Consider the following 6,200-nt stretch of genomic DNA (forward strand, 5'->3'; position numbering starts at 1 on the left):
CATTCATTCTAAAAAGAAGATTGGAGTTATCTGCTTTTTATTAGCTCAATAGCTCTCACCAACTACCGAACAAGAGCAGACTTTTATCTTTAAGTTTATAAAATAGCAAAAATGTAATAAACGTATTTGCTGTCTGAATATCTCTAGTTGGCCAGTTTAAGACAAAGTCTACATGCAGAAGCATTGAACTTAAAACCCCTGGAATGGCAAGAGGTCATTCGCGAGTACGGAAATCCGGTCGACGCCATTATCAGTTAATGTTCAAGTCAATTTCATTGTGTTCAATGTGAGAAAGAAATCTAATTTCAGATTTAACAGCTATGGAAGGTCACGAATACACCGCTCAATCAAAGGAACAGACTACTGAGATTGCTACTAATAATTTATGTGCGAGAGATAAGGGTGTAGGTGCACAGTGCTATTGCTATTCCATGAACTGCAAAAACCGCAAGAATGGACTTTTAAAGGAAAAGGCATGACATTTCACAAGTGAGTCACTTCTACTACTAGTTCTGTTACTATTGCTCAAGTCTACGACTACTAATAGTTGTGCTACTACTAGTTAGTACTGCCACTAGTTAGTTCTACTACACTAGTCACTGGGTGAGTGAGAGTTGATCAGTGTCACTACTGAGTGTACGAGTTTGACTGTATTTTGTCGGTGATTAGATAAATTTATAAGCTAGTGAGTGAAATGTTCTTCCTTCAGAACGAAGGTTTTTTATTATTTAAATTTTGAATTTTTTTTATAATAATATTTTGGAACTACAACCCATTAGGTTATTTCTAAATATTTATATTTGAAGGAAGTGTTTGTCGTGCTTATAATATTATTTATTGTTGTACCTGGATCTAGCTAGCAGTAAGGAGATAAGAGTAATAATACTATTGTTATTACTACTGTTGCTAACTAACTGCTACAGTTTCATTTTAATTTTTAGATTTCCAAACAAAGCAACTGAGAACTCTCGTTATTTACAATGGTATCGCAACCGCAGAAGAGTGAATAAGCCTGATCCTTGAGCACTTATCTGCAACGAACATTTCAATGATCCATGTTTTAACAGCAGGTTAAAACGTTCGACTGAAGCCATTTAAAGGTAATATTTTTCAATGTTGAATGATACTTTTCAATGATTAAATTTAAAACCATATTGTCAAGCACAGTGCTGCAAGGTTGCTCAACTTAAAGTAGCTATTATCTAAAAAAAATTTAGAAACCTCAAACAGCACCCAAAACAGTGACAGCTGCCACAGCAAGTGCCTATGAATATGTCTGCAGCTTAGCAGTTGTGTGATCTGTTCTCTGTGATTCTTCATCTTCGTTTCTGGGATTTAATGTCCAACGCATAAATTATGCGGTCCTTTTTATCAAATGTTAACTGTGTAAATGTTTTTTTCATTTCCTAGTTGTTGTAATAAAACTACATAATACTCCTGCAAATCATAAATTCCAAATTGATAGCAATAACTTGCAATTTAGAACATAAAACATCTTTTTGGAACAAAAAAAATCGATTTAAATAAAAAAAAAATCAAATAAAACAATAGAAATCGATTTTTTGATTTAAAAAAAATTATCAATTTTTAACAACCCTGCCTACAACACAACAGGGTAAGACGTGGTGAATCTTTTCATATCAAATAACGGTAATGTGAATTTTGTTGCAAGTCAACCATTAAGCTTTATGCCTAAGATGGGTGTGAATGACTTCCAGTGAAAATTGCTACATTTTCATTTTATATAGCGATATGGTAGCATTTTGAGCTGTTTTATTTTCATTTATTTTATTACTTGTATGGTTGTTTATTAAGGGTACTATGTTTATGTGAATAAGACATTCATTTTTGTTGATTTTATGTAATTGTTATAATTGATGCTTTTGTTTAGGGGGTTGGAATAATAATCCTACTGTTACTCAGTTTAAGGCTACCTTCGCAGACTTATCATCAAATGTGGTGCAGAATCAGATGCTAGTAAGACAGGTAATGTTACTGCTCAAAACGAGATTCTCATCATACAGGCTACTCCAGAAGTTCATCAGTTTGTCGAACTCAATGATTTCAGATGTCAAATTTCTGTTATAGGTAACAGTATAGTCTATATAGCTGGCTACATTGTGCAAAAGCTAACTAAAGTGCTGTCGTGACATTGGCCGTCAGTTGCTGGTTACCACTAAGTCAAATATCCAGTACCGACATCTCTATACTCTACTCAAGCTACAAAACAATGGAGGATTGGTGCGTCCATCAGACGATGTCATCAGGATCCTGCTAGTTGCAGATCAATACTTTCGTATTCATACAAAGCCAGATCCACTCCATTGTGTGGTGTATTTTATCAGTAGTGTAAGGTCTAGTGATGTGTTATGCTTTGGGAAACACCTTACGGATACGGCAGATGGCATATCCAACCACTGTGTCATTGATGAAAAACTTAATTCAGTCGTTTTATGATCTCCGACAGCATCATTATGCTAAAGTCCTACACTCAAACTGCAAGGTGCATCTTTGTGGCATACAATACTAAAGTAGTACTTTTTAAAGGCCAGTAACAATATAATCACTGTAATATTCATCTGCAGCTGTTGTTGTGCTATTATTCCTAATCTAATTTAGTTCTAAGAAACTGATGCACCTTGGCTCAATATTCAGTGGTATACAAATCTCCTTTTACACAGTTTCTGTAACGTGTATGTATAAGTTTAATCATCTGATTACACTAATTCCTGCATTTCCTTGTTTGCATTATTTTGATTATTCTCTATTACAACGGTTTTTAATATCCGTTTAGTTGTTGCAGTAGTTCATTCCATCTTTTACAAATACTGTATTATACATATCATACATTCATAAGCTATTATCACTTAAATCTTGAAAACAGTTTCTGTTTTGGCAGCATACCTATGTGTTGTTTTTATCGAAATACTTCATGTGCTAAGTTTTTCCATATGCATTTATGCATATGTAATATAAATTTTAATATAATGGAACAGTTGTTATTTGCCTGAATATATCATTTGCTGGGTTTATGCATTTGTAATACAACAGTTTGTATGAGTAACATGGTCGACGAAAATTTATTATACATCTACTTATCATTTGATATATCCCACTCCATATGTTATAAATAGGTTTTCTTCTATCAGGGCACTCTAAACGTTGTGTAGGAGTAGCTTTCATTAACACCCAGCTGGAAAATAACTATTCAATATGTACATTTCTGTCATTTTTCACCGTTTGTTTACAAACGGAACTAGCATTCGATTAGCTCTCCAATATGGCGCATACGTTTACGTATTATTATCAACGTAAAAGTCACGTGATTGCCATTCCAGGGGTTTTAAGTTCAATGTGCAGAAGTATGAAAAATCAAAAGAAGACAACTCTGACTGTACCTAGCTGCTGTCAGTAATTGTAGATTTGTTGCTAACTTAAAAATACGGAAACCTTTATTTTCCTCATAAGGCTAATGTCAGCCTAATGGTTTTAGTTCAAACAACAATTTTTTAGTTCTGTTTTAAAACTTTGTGACATAAACTTTACTTACCATTTGGAGTGAAATGTAATTTCTCTGAGTCAACTGTTCCTCTAAATTCGTTGAAAAGACGAGTTGTCGCATCAAGCTTGTCTACAACTTCTGAGTAAATCTTCTCTATCTCCTTGAATTTTGTGTCGGAGTCGGTCATTTTCAGTTCACAGAACTGATAGTTTTACAGTATTTTGGTTCTCTGCATGAGTAGGAGAAATTGGCTGCAAAGACAAGCGGAGCGAATATGATAAGCGCAAGCTAATTAGTACTGCATGTACAACCTGATACATTGTGTCAGCGAGGACCTATAAGGTAGGAGACTTGGCAGAGAATCTAGTCAGCTATGAAAACTAACACAGATGGTTATCTGCTAAATAATGACAAACCTTTCAAAACTAAAAGAAAAATAATTTTATCAGCTAGCAAAGGCACTCTCAACGCTTTTAGGAATGGTTATTTGATACACATTGTTGTAATGTTGTAATGCAATGTTATGCTTACCTTCAAATGGGCATGCTGGGCAGAGGAATACAGAATGACTATGGAGCCCGACTTTAGTTACTGAGTGAGACGAGAGCGCTAGTGCGTTGGTAGCTTGTCCATTGTTGTCTTTAAGAAGTCTCTAGCAAACAATCATAGTAGAGTTTTCACTACTAGTTTATGAGGCGAGGCAAATGAAAATCAGTACGATTGTTTCACATTAATTGGAATGAATAAAAAGATAAGTATAGTGAATAGCTGTAAAACTATTACTTTTCGGTCTTGGTAAAGTACCTGATTCTATTTCCACATTCAGCATCTATCCATGAGAGAAAAAAATTAGTGTGAAAATTACTACTCGTTTGGCTTCTCCACTGACACTTACTGAATAACTAGATAATATAAATTATGAATAATTCAGTCAGTGCGCCATTCCATCAAACAAAGCTAAATTCAACCAGCAATTACCCAAATATGAAACTGGCTTGAAATATCTATGCTAGTTGGTGTACGTTCAAGGTTGTTTTGTGTTTTCTGCTTTCAGAATAATCATCACGACGGAGAACGTTTCTTAGTGGAACATTGACTAAATTTTACTCTTTCTGATAAATTTTGGGTAGCCATATTTTTGTCAGAAATCCTCTGCTAGCCTGGTATTTATTGTAGCCTGGGGACCAGCATTATTCCAACAAACTTCTCAAGTGTGCCATGTAAATTAAAAATAAGGTCTTAAAGTTCTTCCTGAGCAAGTCAGATGGACGATTAAACTTCTCTGCATACTGCTCATATAAGGTACTGGTGTTACTCACACTTCTAAATAGCTTTCTTAGCGAAGTGATTTCTGAAAAAACATTATTTCACGCATATAAAACAAGATTAAAAAATTTTGAGATTCATGTTTTTTTCATGAATGCTTTGCTTTGGCTGATGTTTGGGAACTGGATGCCACTGTTAAGTAATAAAGTTTATGAAAAACATTTAGGAGTTGTGACCACATTGTAGATGAAGTTATAATCAAATATTCTCTCTCTTTCTTCCATATAAATGGTGACATCAGCCAGACATTATCATATCCTTATAGCTTTGGTTTTATTCCGTTATGGCGCTAAAATGTTCTTTTAAAGTTATTCTAAATAAAAAAAAAACATTCAAAAAAATCTTCACAAGGATTCTTCAATATCTACCGTAGATATATATGCCAAAACTAACACAAAATCTTTCCTCCAAAACTAGATTCAACCAAATAATTATACACAAAGAAGACTAATAGTCATTTATTTTCTTTCAAATAAAGTATTTTGCCAAATACTATATTATAAAATATAAATATCAAGTATTACATATAATCTTAAAAGCCTGTCTTTGATTATACCGATTCCTCGACCCTTCAGGCTATTAGAAAAGTTATAAAAAATGTTTTATTGTGTGAATGCTGAAAACAGAAACTAATATTAGCCTTTACATGAAATTATGACTCTAACATGTGAATTTTTCATCAATTTTCCATCGCCAATCAAAATTGCATTACATGACATGTATAGGAATGTATCTTTAAAATAGTAAAATACTAGTAATCTTACTCAACATGAAATGGATCAAACATAAAGTACATTCTTCACCATTCAAATTGTCATCGCTAGGATTCTCCTCTGGAATAACATGTTTTTTTTCGAATTTAATGCTTTTTTGTAGTGTCTGCTTACAAGCCCACATTTTGGTAATTCATTTGAAATATCAACTATCGTCAATCCATTCTTTTTTTGTACATGTATCACGATTCCTGAAATAAATCTGTCTTGCGGTATGGATTTTCTGTTAAAACCGTAGATATTATCAAAGGGGGCAGTTTCATTATCTTGGAGAGGCAATTTGAAGTAGGATCACGATGGTGAAGTATTGTTTTTCTTTGCCTTGTGTTCTTCACTAAAACTGGGGTCTCTTGTTCTTTTGTTAATTGCTGTACATATTGCTGATAGCACAACAAAAACATTGGCGTTTTTGCTGATGGCATTTTTGAATACCATTTCTTCAGCTAAACATCGCTCACCTCTGATGCCGACTGACCTATTAGCGATTAAACAATTTGAGCCAGAGAACTGGGTCGACTTATACCCTGGGAGCATGTCAAACCGGATTTTTAACCCAAACTTTAAAATTTAACTTATGCGCTGGTTTGACTTATACGCCG

The 6,200-nt window shown here is 33.9% G+C and overlaps 1 long non-coding RNA gene across 1 annotated transcript; it reads left to right on the forward strand.

Moving 5' to 3' along the window:
- Positions 1 to 298: 298 nt before the first annotated feature.
- Positions 299 to 2,463, forward strand: LOC137396917 (uncharacterized). Its single transcript, XR_010978657.1, has 3 exons — positions 299 to 489; positions 942 to 1,100; positions 2,089 to 2,463. It is a non-coding gene; the product is annotated as an uncharacterized lncRNA (long non-coding RNA).
- The last annotated feature ends 3,737 nt before the right edge of the window (positions 2,464 to 6,200 follow it).

The sequence above is a fragment of the Watersipora subatra genome, chromosome 5 (assembly GCF_963576615.1).
Source record: "Watersipora subatra chromosome 5, tzWatSuba1.1, whole genome shotgun sequence".
In the NCBI taxonomy this organism is placed as follows: domain Eukaryota; kingdom Metazoa; phylum Bryozoa; class Gymnolaemata; order Cheilostomatida; family Watersiporidae; genus Watersipora; species Watersipora subatra.